Source organism: Topomyia yanbarensis, chromosome 2 (genome assembly GCF_030247195.1).
Source record: "Topomyia yanbarensis strain Yona2022 chromosome 2, ASM3024719v1, whole genome shotgun sequence".
Classification (NCBI taxonomy): domain Eukaryota; kingdom Metazoa; phylum Arthropoda; class Insecta; order Diptera; family Culicidae; genus Topomyia; species Topomyia yanbarensis.
Genome location: NC_080671.1, coordinates 351,647,340 through 351,667,412, shown reverse-complemented (window position 1 = coordinate 351,667,412; position 20,073 = coordinate 351,647,340).

Genomic DNA, 20,073 nt, shown 5'->3' with positions numbered 1-20,073 from the left:
GGCCCGAGGAAGACCACCCAACGTCCCGGTTCGAGATGTGTTGGCAAGCCGCGATGTCCTCTATATGTCCCTTATATACACCTTCATAAAAACCATCAATATCCAACTTTAACTGCCCCTTTTTCCTTATCATTCTCAGAAGCGCTCTCTTCCACCTGTACCATACACCCACGATGGTTTGATGCGACTCCAAGGCGACACAAAACATCCCTGTCGAATGAGCCAACAAACACGGGACCTAAAGCACGAACATCACACGCACAACTCGAAATGTAGCCGATCAACATCTGAGCCGCACTACGAAATCGTCTGGAGAAACCCCTGCCATCTCGAGAACGACCACCCGGCGTCCCAGTACATGATTCTTCCTGATGAAGACCACCCTGATTCTGTAATCCATCCGTTGATCTCCCGAAGTCTGAAACTGAAATAATGTTCTCCCCCTGCCATGTTTGTCCACCCTACTTCCCCTGACTCTTATACACAGAAGTAACACCCCTTCCCCACCCCCCCCCCCCCAAATATCTTCATGAAGCATTTAGCTCTTCTTGCCTTTTCTAGTTTTAACTATTATATTATATGATCTCGTTGAAAATGCCCAACTCTACTACCACATAAAATAACTCTAATTAATGTCTCCGAATCTTTACAAAATTTAATCACGCCCTCTAATTATTTCTACTTTTAAGATAGTCGTAAAAATTTTCCCCCTTAGTTAAACATTATTTGCTCCAATAATCTCATTGCTAAAAATGTCAAACCGTATTGCCATAAAAACTAAATGACCCCTCTAATCTTACGAAAATTATACTACCCCCTTGTGTATATGTATAGCTATAAATTAGCCTTAGTTTAATTTCAAAAATCAATATGTAAGCCCCTAGTTTTAAGTAATTTAAAATGTAAAACAAAACAAAATTGGCACCTTTAAGCTAACGCAAACCTGCCTTATCAAATAAACGAATTGAAAAAAAAAAAAGTAAACAAAATCCACATTTTCAACTTTTTGCAACCGAATTTTTCCATTGTAGTCTAATTTAAATTTGATGATATTGCTTGAAAATATGGGGTGAAAATGGATTAATGCTTATTTTCAATTGTGAAGTAATGTAAAACAAATAACTTCTTAACGTGACAGATCGAAAATTCGAAAAAGTTTTGTGGACGACAGCAACAGCTTTCATACAATGTCTAACCTACAATTTTCCTTACTATTTTGAGTCTACTTTTTGAAAATGTATTGTGAAAACCTTAAAGTTTTATTCATTTTTGAAAAAACACAGTTCATCTATGTAACGTGACAGATGTTTTCTGGTGTAAAGCAATTCCATCAAGATTTATTCAATTACGTCAAAGATGATGACCATCTTCGTTTCTGATGAAACTTTTCACGCTTCATTTATTTAGGAGACTAAGTATTTTGCACAGGTAAATAAACAATTTTTACCCAAGAGTAATATTTAATAGTAATACGTATGAGATCTTGAATGCACAACTTTCAAAATATATTATTCGAAAATCGCCATTTGTTTAGCAAAGCTATATGATAGCGAATTCTAGAGAATTAATTTTTCTGTGTAAATATTTTTTGATGAAATTTTTCAAAAAAACAAAAAAGTTATGAAAAAGTACATTACAAAAAATGTTTTTTTGTTAACGCAAGCCTAAAATAGTAAAAACTGTAATTGCATTATTAAGAAGTTATTAGTAAGAAAGCATTTTTAACAACATTATAATATACGCTTCTAAATTTCTTAGTATTTGCTGGTCATAAATATAATTTTTTATGAAATATTAATACTAAATGTTATTTCGAAACAAAATGCTCTTAAGAAAAATTTTCCGAAATAACATGACATCCGAAACGTATTTCAAAATTTCTTTTAATTTTAGTTTTATTTATAGAATGTAGTTATAGTTTTAGAATGCATTTCAAAATTTTATTTTCAATTCAAAATGCTCACGAAAAATGTCCTTCAAAATGTAAATGTTTTCAAGTTATTTTAGATTTTCTTTCGATATGAAGTGTTACTTCGTAAAATTACGCCCTTTTCACAAGTTATTTTTGTTCATCAAAACCAATATATTCTTCAAAATAAACATTAAATTTTACGTAAATACTCAGATCCCAGATCAAGGATGATTTGTGTAGGACTGTCTCGATATCCTTGCTTAAATAAAAATACAGATCTCTAACGTGACAGATCCCGGTTGTAACGTGACAGATCATTGAGAATATTCCATAAAATCAAAAAAAAAATTTTTCTGAAGGAAAACTATATTTTAAACTCTTCTCTGTTTTCCAAGCTTCAACTTAAAACTATGTTCACGCCAATTTGGGAGCCAACGGAACAGACTTTTGCAATTTAGTCGGGCAACGTCCAAACTTACTGCGAAAATTGTGTAACGTGACAGACGTATTAAAATGACAATAACGTGAAAACCGTCCGCGATAGACAATAACTTTCTGTAGCGAAAATGTGGAGATTAATGACCTTAGTAATGTGCAATTGTGATAGAATCAGATTTTATCGTTTTTGCAAACTTATCGTATGAAATATGCGTAAATTTGTAACGTGACAGACAGAAACCTTGACCATGTTCTGCCGACTGATGAACCGAATACATAACAATTTTGCGATGACCAATAAACCTTAAAAAAAACATTTAAATTCTGTTCAGCTACTCTACCGGAACCGGTATGTTGTCTTGTCCCAAAAATACTTGGACAAACGCGCAGGTGGTTTCCAGGAACGACTCCAGTTGTCGAAAGCTTCACAGGAAGAATTGTGGGAGTCTCCATATAGCCATCAACTCTACGGCCAGCGGGCGATATCTAGCAGTTTTGCCGCCGTGAATATTTACAAAATTGTGAGTCACTGGAACGGCGACATCGATTATGGTGCCTTGTCATAGACCAGTGTATCTGGACGATTTGTAGAGGACGGAGTTGAAATTAGTCCGATAGAAACGGCAAACGCGTTGCTCGCCCTATTGACGTTCACTCTTTTACTTTGACACTTTCGCCGGCCCTGATAGAATCTGTAAGGTCGAGTATCTGATTAAACAAGAGTTCTAAAATTCTGAATCTGAGAATATAAGAGTCTTATAATATTAAGAGTCTGGTATTAACCTCTAGTACGCTACGTGCAATTTACGCACATGTTGCAAGAAGACTTGCGGTTTGAGCTAAATATTCGTGCAAATATCGATGATTTTTACTCGGATTGGTTTTAGGTAAAAGCAGGCACAATTTACAAGTCTATCATTAAATTAACAATCATTCTCAAAGAGCAGTACTATAGCTAATGAAACACGGAGAGATTAAGTCATGTGGGACACCACCCAGAATGTCGTTCATGCCTCAATCTTTTCAGATTTTAGCTTGGTACTCAGCATCTTGAGTAGGTGGAACGCTAGCTACGCTGGTGAAGCATGGGTCAGAGAACAGGTGGATGCTCAGAAAGGAATATATTCATTGTTGTGAATAAAGAAAATGACAAGTGAAATGATATTTTCCTTTGCTTGCACTGCCTTTGTATACATATCAAGATCAACAACGCCAACTGTGCTTTTCGTTTCCTTTTCCTGATACCTCAGGTTTGTGTTTTTTTTTTAATAAGAAGGATGTTTCGAAGAGAATTGTAGTTCAACTTTGAGCTGACTGTGCTGTGGAGTAGTATAATTTACCAGTCTGGTTTGGTTAGGCATTGCAAAATTGATGATCTGCAGGAAAGCAAATGTATGTCCTCTGCGTGCCTGAGAATTTCCTAATCAAGCCAATCTGCTGACGGCACCACGCCAAGTGTTTATCTTTTATCGTAGCCCCAACCCACTCGGCCTTCAAATGTCAGCGGTCAGGAAAATTCGTAACCCGAGATCGTCATCGTCCAGAGCGAAGGCTTAGCCAAAGCCGAAATGATATGCCATCACCATTCGCTGTGTAATCAGCATAACAAAAGCTGACGGTTATCTCACTCTGAATTGCCTCCACTGCAGGTGCGTTTCACGGACTCTGGACTCATTTTCCATATACATTGCAAAATGGGATGGATATTTTCCATTCACAAAAGAAAAATCGCGTGGGGGTTTCCCGGTGATCCACCGCTGGAACATGACAGGATAAAAAAAAATCAAATTAGTGGAACGTTTTAAACGACAAAGCAGTATACAAAAGGTACGCACAACCTCGCGATGAGCAGCGTAGATAGCTGAAAATCACTTCCAAATGAAAATAGCATTTTTTTTTCTTGAAGCTCATCTCTGATACCCGAGGAGCTAGACAATAAAATTCACAAGGGGAAGCATTTATCTGTCAGGAATATAGAGTCTTTTGTTGAATTGGCACAGAAACGGTAAGTTGCTCGACATTATCTAGATTAAAGAGAATGGTTGGAAATTTTATGTTGTACACCGAAATGACAACTTCGCGATCTGAGATTAGTTGTTTGTACGTTTAGTTGAAGTTCATACAGTAACATAAAAAAGATGTGGCTGAATGTCAACATCAAAGGTAACTGAAAAGGATATAATCATATGAAAGATGAGTGAAACAGCAATTATAGAAACAGCGTAATTTTTGTATGGTTCACGCCATTTTTACCGTCTAACGGGAACATTACGAGTCAAAAATTCTTTGAGCACTAATTGATCAACTATTCAATAAATTTGATATCAATTTTCAATCTAAAAACTCTTTTGTTAAAGAATGAACATATATGTATATGTGTTTGTAAAATTTGACGAAAAATAATTGGAGTTTTTTCAAGAGTTCCGAAATCTGAGCAATATGTTTCAAATTTTATAGTTTGACAATCAGTTTGGTATTGCTGCTGACATAGCAAGACCTGCAATCAGATGTTCGGTGTTTGTGGAATGAACGCAAAATTGTTTTTTCGCAGCGGCGTGGCAACTAGTATTTTGTCTGTCGTCTTATTACTATCGTTATGATGAAGATTGTTAACCCTCCAATTTCCAACCCTGCCCGTAGGCGGTCTTCATAAAAATCTAAATAAACCTACCAACACATGATTCTATGTTATCAACCGCACTATCATTTCTTCCAAACGTTCCCAACATTCACGCTGAGTGAGGCCGTCCGCGAGAGTTCGCGCCTGGTACGCCTTTAGTCTGAGCTTGAATCGCGGTGTCGAGAATCAGGCCAGTTAAGAACCCGTACTCTTCCTCTGGAGGAAGCTTATGTGTGGACTCGCTTTTGCCGGATATCGCGGACGCGTAGCTCTTCCAATCAATACTTCGAGTGAGGTCATCTAGCCGCTCCAGGGAGAGACACGAAGGAGCATGTGCCTCCTCCTGGAGCGTATTCAACCGGAAAGTTTTTTAATAGTAATTCATGTGTATGCAAATCTTTCGTGAATACTTCTTTTGCGAATCATTATAATGTGTTAAGGTCGTGTACATCGTATCTTATTGAATCAATACCATTGATGAATAAAACGGATACTAGTAGTCCTTAGAGGTATTGTCTCTTCGTTGCAGATACGACCGCAGACGTTACTGGTTTCCAGCTTGCAGGAGAAGTATACGGACCTGGGTGGACCACCACTCGAAGATCACCGCGATATCACTCCAAGACTAATTGGCCTGGATTGCGCCAATCTCGGGCTCGGAATGAAAAGTCGTGAAGGTAGGCGAAACACTACGTTGATGATATGCTCGTTAGCACTCATACAAAGGTAAACGCAGTGAAGCTCGCACACGAAATCAAAAATATTCACGAACAAGCTGAGTTTGAATTTCAAAACTGGATAGAAACTCCGCTACGCTCATGGCAAACTTGAAACAGCCAACGCTTGAAGAGAAGAACCTAACCATCGAAGACGAAGCTACTACAGAAAAGATCCTCGAATGGTGATGGACTATGACGACAGACCGATTCACTTTCAAAATATCCTCCCGTTGCGATGAAAATTGCGGTCGCGGCAAACCAAACGCGAAGTTCTCCGCACATTGATGGTGGTGGACGATCCATTGGGTTTGATTACGCACCTGTTGATGTTTTTAAAAGTTCTTCTGCAAGAAATATGGAGAACATCAGAGGGATGAAATGTTCCTATAGAAGACAAGTAGTTTGAGAAATTGTTGACGTAGCTCGCCGTTTTTCGGAAGGCACGATTTGGGTAAGAAACAAGTTGTTCGAACGTGCAATCTCACGATGGTCTTTGCATACTTACCTACCGTTCAGGCTAGAGCCTTGTTGTCTCTTGCTGTATGCAGAAGCCGTCTCCACTCCACTCGGTCCATTGCTGCTTGTCGCCAGCATCGCAGTCTTCGAAGGGTCCGCAGACCGTCCTCTATCTGGTCGATCCACCGTGCTCGCTGTGCCCCGTCTTCTTGTTCCTGTAGGGTCGCCCTCAAGAACCATCTTCACGGGGTCGTCCGACATTCTTACGACGTGTCCAGCCCACCGTGAACGTCCTATTTTTGCAGTATGCGCGATAGATGGTTCTTCCAGCAGCTGATGCAACTCATGGTTCATTCGCCTGCGCCACGTTCCGTCTTCCATCTGCACGCCACCATAGGTGGTTACCAGTGAGCCCAAATACACGAATTCGTCGACCATCTCGATTCGTTACCGTCAATCCGAACTCGGGATGGGAGGTTCACATTGTCGTCTCTAGAAACTCTTCATCTCATGTATTTTGTCTTCGAAACGTTGATGGCAAGTCCAATTCTGCTGACTTCAGCCTTCAGTCTGATGTATGTTTCCGACATCGCCTTGAAGTTCCGTGCCGATCCACCGTGCTCGCTGTGATCGCTAGCTTCGAGAAACCGACAACATATCGACAAGTCCACATCTACTTATTCATTCCAGAGTTACGGATCCTGTTATAAGGCTGCAAGAATACTCTAGATGGATCACTCTTCTGAGTAGCACGGAATTCGTTTTCCGGTACGTCGACAACTTGCCAAGCGCAGTCGGAAGTCTCTATCGATGAAATCACCGTGCTAGCCACAAATCACTCTGCGAGAAGTGGACGAAGATGATTAACCCTCCGGAAGTCCGGATGCGCAAATGCACTCACTGCACTAGCGCGACTTCCGGAAGGTTAAGAACAATCCACTGTTCTATTGCGCCTTCTTAGACGAGAATGGAGTTGCTCGTGTCCGTTTGCCGAGCGCGATTTTGTTGAACCCGTCATTCTCTCTTGTAAGCTTCGCATCAAACAGTTGATCATTGCCAACATTCACGAACGTTTCCTCCACCAAAACCATTCTACAATCATCAACGAAGTTCTACAACGCTACCGTATTCCTCGTTTGAAAACCACCTATCAAGCGATATGGAGAGAGTGTCAGTGGTGTGAAAACGATCGAGCAAATCCGCATCCTCCAGCGATGGTTAATCTTCCACATTCTCGTCTGGCCGCTTTCAGCCGCTCGTGCACCTACATGGGGGCTGATTATTTCTGCCCGATTCTGGTTTTGCTTGGACGACACTCGGAGATAAGGCGACTTCCGATTCTTGAGTAATGGCAATTCGAAACATCATTGCTAGGAGTGGAGTACTGGCTGTCATCTATAGCGATCGCGGAACTAGCTTTCAAGCTACAAGCAGACGATCGAGCAGCACGATTTCGGAAAACTGGCTAGCGAATTTACCTCAAGTCGTACCCAGTAGTGGACCTTCAATTTGTCGTGCTCGCCCCTCTTAGGAACGTCTGTTCCGCAGCGTGAAGCTGAATTTAAGCAAGCTACAACCCAGTAGTCTACCTACCGTGGAAGTGCATCAGAACGCGTTGATCGAGGTAGAAAACATTGTCAACTCGTGACCTTTGACCGACATGCGCAGTGACCCAATAACATTTCTCACGGACACTTGTTGCGTTACTAATTGTTGTTAGTAATTTCTGTGCATGATGCATGATTTGCCAATTTTGTTTTCCAAAATTTGTAAATCCATTTTCCAAACCGTGCATCATAAATAGTTTACCAAGAAGACGGCCCTCACCCCCCCTCCCAGCTTGACCATCTGGCTGGAGCGGCCTATGGTGGAGTTCATCCGAACTGTTATCAATAGTAATGACGATTGATAGATAGTTGCTGCCGTGGGGATAATAGACTACCACATGCAATCTAACCTCAGTGATGTCGAGCAGAGGGACGAGTCTAAGGCACGCGGACGCGCTGGTGGGGCAGGAATCCGTGTCATTTCACCCGTGTTCAAAATGGTCGTATTGAAGTTGTCGCGAAGCTCGAGGAGTGAGGTAGATCGATTATCGTCATGAAGTAGCCCCCATGCCATACCGGGGCAGTTAAAATCACTTAAAACTAATTTCGGTGCGGAGAGGAAATATCGCCAAGCCTATCGTACAGTAGCACCTGTTCATACAAAGTTGTGACTAAATAAAAAAATGGCAATTTTGAAATTCCATTATTCTTTCGGCGCAAAATGAGGACTGTATATCTTGAAACTACACTAAATTTTGAGTGAGATTCATAATAAGTGACCCATGGCAGACCATCTCAAAAATTGGAAGACGTATAAAGATAAATTACTGATATAACATTGAATTTCTCAATTGCTTTTGCTTGATGCAGAACAAATGTTAATGAAATTTTGCACAATAAGCTTACATCTATAGTTTAGCATATTTATTATTCCTTCCAAAGATTACTCCAATCGGCCGTGTAATGTAGATATGGTCATTTGAAGTTCAAAGCTACGAACAATTCTTACGAATTGAACGGAAATCCACGACATCACTTGCTTCAACGATATGTGAAAAATTCTTTTTTCATCCGATAAGCGTAAAGTTTCAAACTGAGAAACAAATAAAAAAAATATTTTCAAAAGAATTACAATATATTGAATTTTGGCGTTTTGTCACTCGTCGTGCCACTGTGCGACTGTTGCTGAATGCATACATTCAGTGTCTTCACTGGCTGAAGCATGAGGTCTTTAAAATAGCCAACCCTATGTGTCAGCAGATCCGCTCAATTCAAACTCTAATCGAAAACGACCCCATCTATTTCAACCAAATTAGCTGGAATATACACTCTGTAAAAAGCCCGTAGCCAGCAATATCATGTTCTGGATTCAAACTGTTTACCACTACACTAAGCTTATCAGAGCGAAAGTTCGATATTTATGTCACGGCCAAACATCGTTCCGTCAGAACTCGAAAAATCTGCAATAGATGTAAGTACATAATTTTATATTGCACAATGTGAGAAATGCATTGTAAAAAATGTACATAGTTGCATCGAAAAAAAAAATCTTCCTTCAAAACGTTTTGTGATTGAAACCCGTGACGATCTTTGAATCTGCAAAAAATAGTTCTGTTCCCGTTTTCGTTATTTTCAGTTCAAAGGAGCTTAACTATTTTCATCTTCTCGAAATGCTGTGAAATATCAGCAAAGTGAATGTTTCTTCTGAAAAAGCAACTCAAGATGCTGCATCATCGTCTAGATTTTTTTAGGTGGACATGGAAAGAATATCAGAAGTATTATTGATGAAGTCAAGCTGTTCCAAAACAGTTTCACATAAATGCCTTAGAAGTAAAAGGACATATTGCGAATATTAATGGTTGGACCCAGAAATCAGTATGACGAGATTCTCAATTTCAAAGAATAGAATAGCAAAAAAAATCTTACGGATAGTGGGAAAGGATTTGTTAAAGTCTACATAAGTCTACGAATAGAGAGAGTCATGTGGTGGTCTACGTAGTGAACAAACTTTTGTTACACCACAATTGCACGTCAGACGAGTGTTACCATTCGTAAAACTACTCCATTGAGGCAAACTGTTTGTTTCGTGGTTTTTTTTTACAAGTACAGCTGTCTATAGAATATCCCAGTTCGGTTTCCGGGTTTTCCCACATTTCAAATGCTGAATGTGACGAGCTAACAAATTACTGCAGCTGCAGGTGATGAATTAAGTCTGCTTCAGACGATGCATAAGAAACAGCCATGATAGCGACTCACCAAGATTAAGTTGCTGCACTGCATCTTTGCTACTGTGGCTGGTGCTTCTCATCTAGGAAACAATCTTCTATAAAAATAGTCTGAACCGACCTTCCATCCAAAGACCCGTCTTCATTTCGCCAGTGTGTGTATGTGATAATACCAGCAAAAGCAAACACTCGGTAATCGGCAGGGATGGTGGCGTTTTGGGTCCTTTTTCCATTTTGTCCATACCGTATCCCGTGGAACCGCTCGTCACCGGATGTGTGCTGTTAGCTTAGCAAATCCCCCACCACCATCCACTGCCATCCAATGTGTACCGGTGGAAGGAAAGGCTGAGTTGGGTTAATTTTTGCGTTTCGTTTCCGCCGGAATATGCTATATTTTGTCAGGGGCTGATAACAACTGGATGTCCGGCCTGGGAAAATAGAGAAACTAAACACAAGTTCGGTTTATGAAGGGCTTAGTAATCAGTTCTAACACAGAGAACAGACATCTCTGACAGATCTGTTGGGTAAATATTGAAATACGTTAAAAATCACTAGTGTCACCCAGCATGAGGAGGGCTTTAATCATCATTGCATGCAGGTTCGCTCGTAAGTACCCGAAAAGCGGATACTGGAAGGTTGCTAGATTTTCGTATTATCATCCGAAAATCGTTGCTTTAGTTACTCATTTTATTTTGCATGACTTGGATGCCTATTTTATATGGTGCTACGTTCCGGTCGGCTCGTAAAAGTACAGGATGGACAAAGTGGTCTCATTGTCTGTCTATTTTGGGAAACAGTTTACTCGAAGTATCTCACTGTAAACTGGAAACCATGTTATTTACGTTAAATATTTTTCGAATTTCTCCAAACCTTATGTTCTCATATCGTTTTCAATAAGTAGTTATATTAAAAAAAAAAGCTGATATTATATACCATCTTGAAATAATAATATGATTTCTTCCATGCATTTAGGAAACAAATCTTTTTGTTAGTGATGGTTTCTTAAAAAAAGTGACATGAACAATTAATTGACTTTACTATTTACAAAAATTGGTAATTTTTTTTATGTGAATATCAAATCGGGATTTCTAACAAAGCAATCGTCCAGTTGACAATGCTCATTAAATTAACATCTAATATAAAAGACTTTGATTTTCGATCCTTGCACCAGTTTTACACTGGGTAAGGCAAAATAAGCTGCGTTTCTAATATAAGGCGTAAAACAAGTAATTTTGATTATTTAATGCTAAAAATCCTTAAATACACATGCAGAAAAATATTTTCGTCAGCAAACCATAAAACAACTGTAATGCGCTGCATTTGATAGAATGGAAAAGTCTGAGGGGATTCATAGCGATGCGAACCTGCTGAACGAAACAACGCCAAGCGGAGACTAACAGCTGCAAACTGCTAACGAAGCTGGAGACTTGGAGCATTTGCGTCGCTTCACCACGTCCGTGTTGGTTGATTTTGGGTAGTGTGGGGTTAATCCTGCAAGTTTACTGTGCAGCTCTCAGGTCTTGGTGTTGGCTGGTTTTAAAAGGTGTCCGACATTGTATGAAAAATTTGATCGCTGTGAAAAAGAACTGCGCCATGGGAAAAATTAAACGTGTCTACATGAGCGAGGAAAGTTTTCTTTTCATGAGATATGCACTCAGTTAAGAGAGAGATAGTTTTTTAGTTTCGATGAAACATAGTATCGTTTCGTTAATGAAAGCCGTGGTACTCATTCCGTTGCGGAGCTTGATGTTTTTGATGTTCACAAGCTTTATAAGTGGTTTTTGTTATTTACAATTACAGGGTTCGTAGTGATCCTATGGACACCAAATATCCAAAATACTACCTTTGTTTGTTTTGTTTGTCACAGCTCAAACGCTGGTCTAAATCGAGTTCATTGTTTTCGCTGGAGTAGAACAATCGTTGTTAGTACAGATAAGTATTGCTTTATTTATTTTACTTTTTCTTACCTTGTAAACCTTTCAAGAATAAAAAGTGCATTCCTGTTTACAAAACGATCAGCCCTCGTGCTTAAATCGCAGAGGGCAAAATGTCACCAGCATAATGGAAATCCTTGATTCCCCTAATTCTCGCATTGTCACCTTTTAACGCAATGCCCATTAGATATCGCTGGGCCATGGGCAGGCACGTAGCCAGAGGGGGGGCTAAGGGGCTAAAGCCCCCCCTGAAATTTTTCAAAAATAAATTTAAGAAGCAACATGTTTTTCGGTAACTCGTAAAAAATTGTATCTTGTTTGGTTTGAACAAATTAATGGGAGAATGGTCAGGAAGATTGCTATTTCGAACCACCGAAGACATCGGTCACGATATCTACTCAGTATGCCGAGTCTGATAACACACTTCCTTTCATATTGTGTGACTCGTCGGAAGAACAAAAGAAACTGTTACTTTAATTCTTGCTGGGGTGATCCGTCGGATGATTGAATCGCAGAAGCAAGAAGTGGTGCTCCAGCCAAACCTGGAGGCTATTTACTTCCGGAATTTTTGCATAAGACCGAATATTCATGCTGGGAACTATTTGCTGAAGGTGAAAATAGAGCTTATGCTTACGAACTTCGCCTTTAACGTGTTCTACCTTGTCAGGCATTCAGTACTTATGTTATTTAACAAATTAGCCCAGCCGAAACCAGTCAGTGTGCATTACAACATGTAACACGTGGTTGATTCTCATCTATGTGGATGATGAGAAAATCAATGTTCGGCTACAAGATCTGATACCACTTACTTGAACCGCGGGCGAACGACCAGGAGGTTAAAGCCCCAATAAACAAACTTAGCTTACTTGAACCGTGGCCATTAAAAGATTCCTGTCACATTTGGAAAAAAATGGAATTTATTATAAAGGACACATCTAGGAATAAGACGGGCAGGGTCAGCTAGGATTTCGTCCTATCATTATACACGTTACATCTTTGCACATCCATAGTCTCCCTGAAAAACAAACAATTGCCAAATTTGTGGCTGCTGTTCATATAATATTGACGGCAAAAACTGCGCCTAGTATATCAAAATTAACAGTCAGCATCATCATTGAGGAAGTCGACACTGGTGGCCCGTAAGGGGACAAAACAAAGATGAAATCAGATATTTGCGAACATGGACATGGCAGTTACCACGATAATAATACGGAAGTGTACGAGATAGAAATGAACGACCACCAAGACGCGTTTGGTTATGAAAAATATTTCTCAGCCAGTAAACAGGTCAATCGCACGAGATCTGTTGGACAACCATTAACGTTTTATCATTTTCATTGTTTACATCGTGGAATATATTAAAGACTCAAGGCTTCATTTAGCTAATGCATTGAGCCGACTCAAATAAACGAATTATATAATAAAAATTTAGAAGTTTCATAGAAAACTGAGTACAAAAACTGTCCCAAAATTAACATTTATCGCTAGTGATTGCATCTAACAAAACTCATTTTATGCTAGATATTGGCCTGAATAAAGAAAGTTAGTTAAATCATACGGAAATTGGATTTCTGTAATAGATTAGAGCACTCTACGCTAAATATAAACGTCAGGCATCTCACTCAAGCGCGCTAAACAAAAATAATTCAATTAGCTAATGACATAGTTGTAGCCGAGACGACAGTTTTTTTTTATTTTCGCATCATTTTAATGCAATAGTATTTCTATTGACACTCAATTTCATTTTATGTGGGGAATGCGGTCCGTATTAAAACACTGTTAGTCTGGAAAATCGAACAATAAGCAAGAAAAACGTGAAAAAGTAAACAAGCCAAAAAGTGGTAAACCGGCGGTTTTCCGGAGGTTTTCATCAACCCACGAATCGTATATTACTAATTTTGTTGATATACAGAAACGTACACAGTAGCGGTAGGACTACCTGACGTGATTTTACACTTACTTTCCTTCGGATGTCAATTGATCAATTGATGCTAAACCACATAATGTTGCAACCACCAGCAGCATTTCAGTCGCTTTCGATGGTTTCTAATTAATGCCTATGTAAGTTTGAAAACGACGTGTCGATAGATTGATCAGACATCAGTAGGTTATCACGGAGAGCGACTAAAACGTTGTAACTAGTTGAGTCTATAAGTCAATAAGGTGGGATTATTGTATCGATTTCATGTTTTCAGTATATGACAGTCTTTCGTTTTATTTTTGGTCTTTATGGAATAAGATGATAAGACATCATGGAGAAAAAAAGCAAAAAGGGATCAATAAATTGAAATCGAGGGGAAGTAAGTGCGATGTATTCCCTTTCATGTGTCGAAATTAAGAGATGCTGAAATTATTGAGCTTGTTCACATTTATACTTTCTAGTTATGTTGTTGGTGTCAGCAATGAAGCATTTAGTAAAATTTTACGTAAATTAGATGATAGTAGTAATCAGTGTTAAGTGATTTTCATTCGATTTGTGGATAATTTTCTTGAATAGATTAAATTCCGGGCAGTTACCTTTAGTTGATTAAATCATTGAAATACATAAGTCATTGCACGTCAGATTTACAACCAAAATTTCAATTCCTCCCAAAATGTTTTCTTACATTCTTTAGCTAATAATAATTGACACGTATTTTTTGTTTTGACTAAATATTATTTTTTTTTCAAGTTATTAGCTTTTGAACTTTTGAAGTCAATAAAATTGAACATTTTTCAATCACTGATAACTCGGAAACGACTAGCTATATGAAAAAAATATTAAATAAAAAAAGTTACGTTTTCAAATAAGCTTAACAAAAAAAATCACATCACATCACCAAATATCCTCCTCCATCCTCCATTTTTTGTTATATAACTTATGAAATTTGCAATTACTTGAAACAAATTGAATTTTTTTAAAGTTGGACCATATTTTTTATTTATTATTTTCTTTAAGTATTAAAAATCATGTTAAAAAGATTGTGTAAAAATTTGACAGTGAAATTCTTTGCGAGATATTACAATTGTAAACATAAAACAAGGCAATTTTACACTAAACGCCCAGTGATAGGTCTGTTACAACTGAAATATCTCGAGAAACACTTCGAGTTCCATTCTGAAATTTTCACATAATCTTCTTAATATAGTTATGTAATCAAAATAAATTTGTTTTTGGGGGACTTTTAAAAAATATTTGCTTTTAACATTTGAATACCCCCAAAAAAGTCTTAAATTTGCAGAATGCGAGTCTTTCCACGATTTACAACTATAATTTTAGTTCCCTCCAATGTTTTTTGCATTTTTAGCTGAAAATTATAGACACGATTTTTTTTACTTTGGCTGAATTTGATATTTTTTTCAAGTTATGAGTTTTTTAACTTTATAAAATACTAGCTAGTACCCATCGCGCGTTTTGTTCCGAAGCGCCATCTTGTAGGCAGATAATCCCCAACCAATAGCACACAAACACGCTCCATAACAAATTCCAACTATGTATAAATTTATACGGCAATTAGTTAAGCCGTTTGGGAGTCCATAAATCATATGCATGCAACTATCGACTTTTAATAATATTTTTAAAAGTTTTATAAATTTAATAAAATTGGACATTAAATTAAGACATTAAGCATTAAATAATAAAAGCTGCGTTTTCGGATGATCTCGCCGGATTTTTTTTTGTAATTTTTGTTTTTGTTATATAATTGATGAATTATGCAAATATTAGTAACAAATAATTTTTTTCAGGGTAGAACCAAAAAAATATTTTTAGCATTTTCAAATAATTTATAATTATATCGAGAAGATTGTGTACAAATTTCAGAAGGAATTCGAAGTATTTTACGAGATATTTCATTTACAATAGACCTATCACTAGGCGTTTGGTGTAAAATTGCCTTGTTTTAAGTTTATAATTGTAATATCTCGCAAAGTATTTTGATATGCACTCCCAAAGTTTTGCACAATTATTTTAACATGATACTTAATAATAAGTAAAAAAATTGGCACAACTTTAAAAAAAATCAATTTGTTTCAAACAATTGCAAATTTCATAAGTTATATAACAAAAAGAAATTGCAATTTTTTTCAGTAAGCTCGTTAGAGAACACAACTTTTTTATTTAATATTTTTTTCCATATATCGAATCGTTTCCGAGTGATTGAAAAATGATCAATGTTATAAACTTCAAAAGTTTAAAAACTAATAACTTGAAAATAAATCATATTCAGCCAAAATAAAAAAAATACGTGTCAATTATTTATAGCTAATGAATGCAAGAAAAAAAATTGGAAGGAATTAATATTTTGGTTGTAAATCTGACGTGGAATGACCCATATATTTTGATCCTATTGATCAAAATCCTCCTTCCTAACTGGGGTTCTGACTAGGGGCAGATCACTCTAGAAATGTATAACAAATTTGCATCAAAAAATTCATTTAATTTCCATTTTTGCATCAACTTTGCACTTCCTCGCAGAAAAGTTTGTTTAACAAACGTCCTATGTTGATTCACTTTGTTCGACGTTTTGTTGAATGTAGGTCTAGTTTATGTAGGGTTTTGACGTCTTACACGCAACGCAAAATACACTATGAATTTCTATTTTGATGGAAAGAAATGCATTTAATTTAGGCGATTTTTAAAAATACATCACAAGTGATCTGCCCCTAGGGTTCTGATCTGCTAGGCCAAGGCCAGTCTCAAAAATAGTTTCATTTAAATAGAATATGCCAAAAAATTATGTTGGCATGATGCATTAGAACTGGTAATAGTTACAGGACGCCAGATCAAGAAAATTGAAGTTGAACCATCTACAATTCGTTTGCTAAATCAGAAGATTTTGTGCAAATTTCGACATTCTCTTCGATCGAACATTTTATGAATATTTTTCTACTCATTTCGATTTAGCGTCTTCTACACCTTTTAAACGTGCAGCTTAAAACACCTTGCGTTTTCCAGTACCGTCAAGGATTGTCATATTCGGTTAGCGCATAAATACTGAGAACTCTAGAATATCCATTGTTGCAACGAGAGTAAATTGTAACTTGTAAATAAATGATAAATATCATATTAAACATCAATAATTCGTTGTAAGAACATGGATTGTCTTAGATTTGGCATTGTTTTCATTAAGAACTTTTCAAAATTTCATTTAGCTTCTAGTGACAATATCAAGTCATTAGAACTAAAAACTTTATGCAGGGGGCGGGTAAAGCGTAGTTGGTAAATCGATTGCCTTGTACGCAGCTCATCAGGGTTCGTTTATCAATCCCGCACATATAGGGTTAGAAATTTTTCTAAAGAAATTTTCTAACACGAAAAAAGGCGAATAACCATAAGGTTAAAACCTCTATAATCGAAATAAAAAAAGCTTTATGCAATAATTTTTTAAGCCCATCCCGAAATAAACTCCTGGCTACGGGCCTGGCCATGGGTGGTGTATTTTAGGACCGGGGAAGAAACAGGGTAATATTTTGGAACTTTCTCGAGAACCGATTACTCAGTACCCGGCTGTGGCTCAGATCACAGGCGTTAGGATAAACAAGATACGTGTAATAGTAAATGATCTCGACCAGGCAAAAAAGGTTGCTTCATGTGGGTGCTTTACGCGGGATTTTAACGTCTACGTACTAGCTCTGGACGTAGAAATAGATGGGGTGGTATTCGAACCGGGTCTGAACTGCGAAGAGCTGTTGAAGCACAGGGTTGGCTACACGAGATTACAACTACTAGAGGTCACATGCCGCTGATAACACTGATGGTTTATTATCTCGCTCGTACATATGCTAAGCCCATTAGTTTGACGCTTATTGCTCCGGATACACACAAGTCAAAAGTAATGGGATCCAATAGATCGAGATCTTGGATTGCAAACAATTGCGTTTCGCAGAAACAGAGGAAGATAAAAGTACTTACTCTTCGCGGGTCTTCTCTTCCCAACTATGCTCTTCTTGATAAAGTTCGTCTACCTTTTCGCCTATACCGCGGGTAATGAGCTGCAGTAATTGCAAATAGTTAGACTAAACAGCTACTTATTGTGGCAAAAAGAAGCGGTGGGGTAAATGCAGTTGAGAGCATGAAATATACGGAAAGGTGTATTTACTCTGGGGTCCGGAATCTTGAATAAAAGGATGTATTATTTTGAATAATGGTGATTTGAATGCTATTTTTTAGCATGCATAATCTATTTCGAATTTGCAGTTCTGCAAAAATAAAACTGTTGTCCTGAGGGTTTAGTATTTTGAGGAAACTCCAATCAATTTGTTTACAAATATAGAAAAATGTTAAATTATAAAAAATCCAAAGTGAAATTTTGAGGTCTCTCTAGGGCAATTTGTATGCTTGGGCTCTTCAGCTGAGTATCGAGGATAGATAAAATTAATCAACTTGTAATGAAAAAATGCAAATGTGGCAACACTTGCCACTGGATGTATGGGGAACTTTTCCTCAGGCGGACTGTTTGCTATGGACCATGGCGCGAAAATTGCTGCTTCGCTACTGCTGATGCTGGTAGTACAACGATGGTCAAACGAATGATGAGAAATACCAAGCAACCGACATTTATGTATAGTCGCGCGAATATGCACTACTATTACTCTCTTGCTCGTTTTCGTGCAACGTGCCTTTCCATTCCGTTCGGCTTATAATACTGGCACAGCCAAAACAAATATGACACTCACACCAACCGGTATTGTACAGCCTTTCGAGAAGATGCTCTGTTCGCTTTGAGCAGCTCAATACGAATGATAATAGAAAAAAATAATTGTAGTGGATCTATATTCAAAAGTTTTCATCATTTTATTGTTCGGTTGGTGCACTATATTAACGGCTCTGATCGAGATGGACCCTAAATTCTCACTTTTCCAAGCAGTTTTCGGATGATTTTTAAAACACAATATTCCGTTATTAATGCATGTCCTTCATATTCCAAAATTGAATACAACATTGGCACATATGTTTTCGACAAAACGGCGAAGGAATTGATTAATTCCATTCAGTAGGGGAGAGTGAGGACACTTGATCCTTGGGGATATTTGATTCCCTGGCCATATCTCCTAATCTATACGCATAAAGTTATCACAATATAAAAGAAAATGAAGTATTTGGTCGTTTATGAGGTTTAAAAAACAAATCTGATGTATTACATTTGGTTTGGAAAAATTGTATAATATTTTAGAAAATATGTGTTTAAATCCATCTCGAAGATCTTTTCACAAATTTTTTGAACGGTCGTATGAGATCGTCGAACTAATTTTTTATGAATATTTTCAAGTACGATTACTTTCTAAGGGCTTTTGCCTAGAACAACACGTTTTTCGAATAAAAAGTTTCACTACCCACACAATAAAAGTAATTTTTTTCGCCTCATACAACGGGTATCTTTGATCCCCGTAACACTGAGTATTCTTGATCCCCATCATTATTTCTCCCAAACTCTTTCCAATTGTATAGAAATAGAAAAACATAATTTTTATAACGTACTAGCTAATACCCTTCGCGCGTTGCTGCGAGATTCAACGAAATAGAAGAAAAACACAATTTGCTCCGAAGCGCCATCTGGCGGGCAGATAATCCCCAACCTATAGCACACAAACACGCTCCATAACATATGCCTACTATGTATAAATTTTGACGACAATCGGTTAAGCCGTTTGGGAGTCCATAAATCATATACATACAAACATTGACTTTTATATATATAGATAGATAGATAGATAGATAGATAGATCTGGCACTATTAATTGATATGAAATGTTATTTACATGAACAAATGATGGTATACGTTATTGAAGGTTGAAAAATCCAGTTCAACAGCATTGATTTACCGCAAATATTTGTCTCGACTTTCTGCTGTGGTTAAAGTTTGTCGTGCATCTAAAAAGGTAGTCTTGATAATTAATTTGTCAGAATAGGTTAGCTGAACTTTCGTATCTATAGGTCATAGTGTGCTTTGTTTCTTTAGCCCTAGTAGGCGGGGGATCAAGTTACCACACGATTTTACATAAACCTCATTTTGACATGATTTTTAAAACTATTCCTATTACTGACAGGACATAGTATTCGGATTTACACATTATTCATAGCTCTTACAATTCCAATTGACTACAATATGGCGAATTTCGTAATTGAAATTTTTATTTCATTGAATAGTTATGAGAAAAAAACAAAAGTGGGATCAATCGTACCCACTCTCCCCTACAATAAAATATATAAAAGCCCCAAAGCTAACATGACTTTCCTTCCG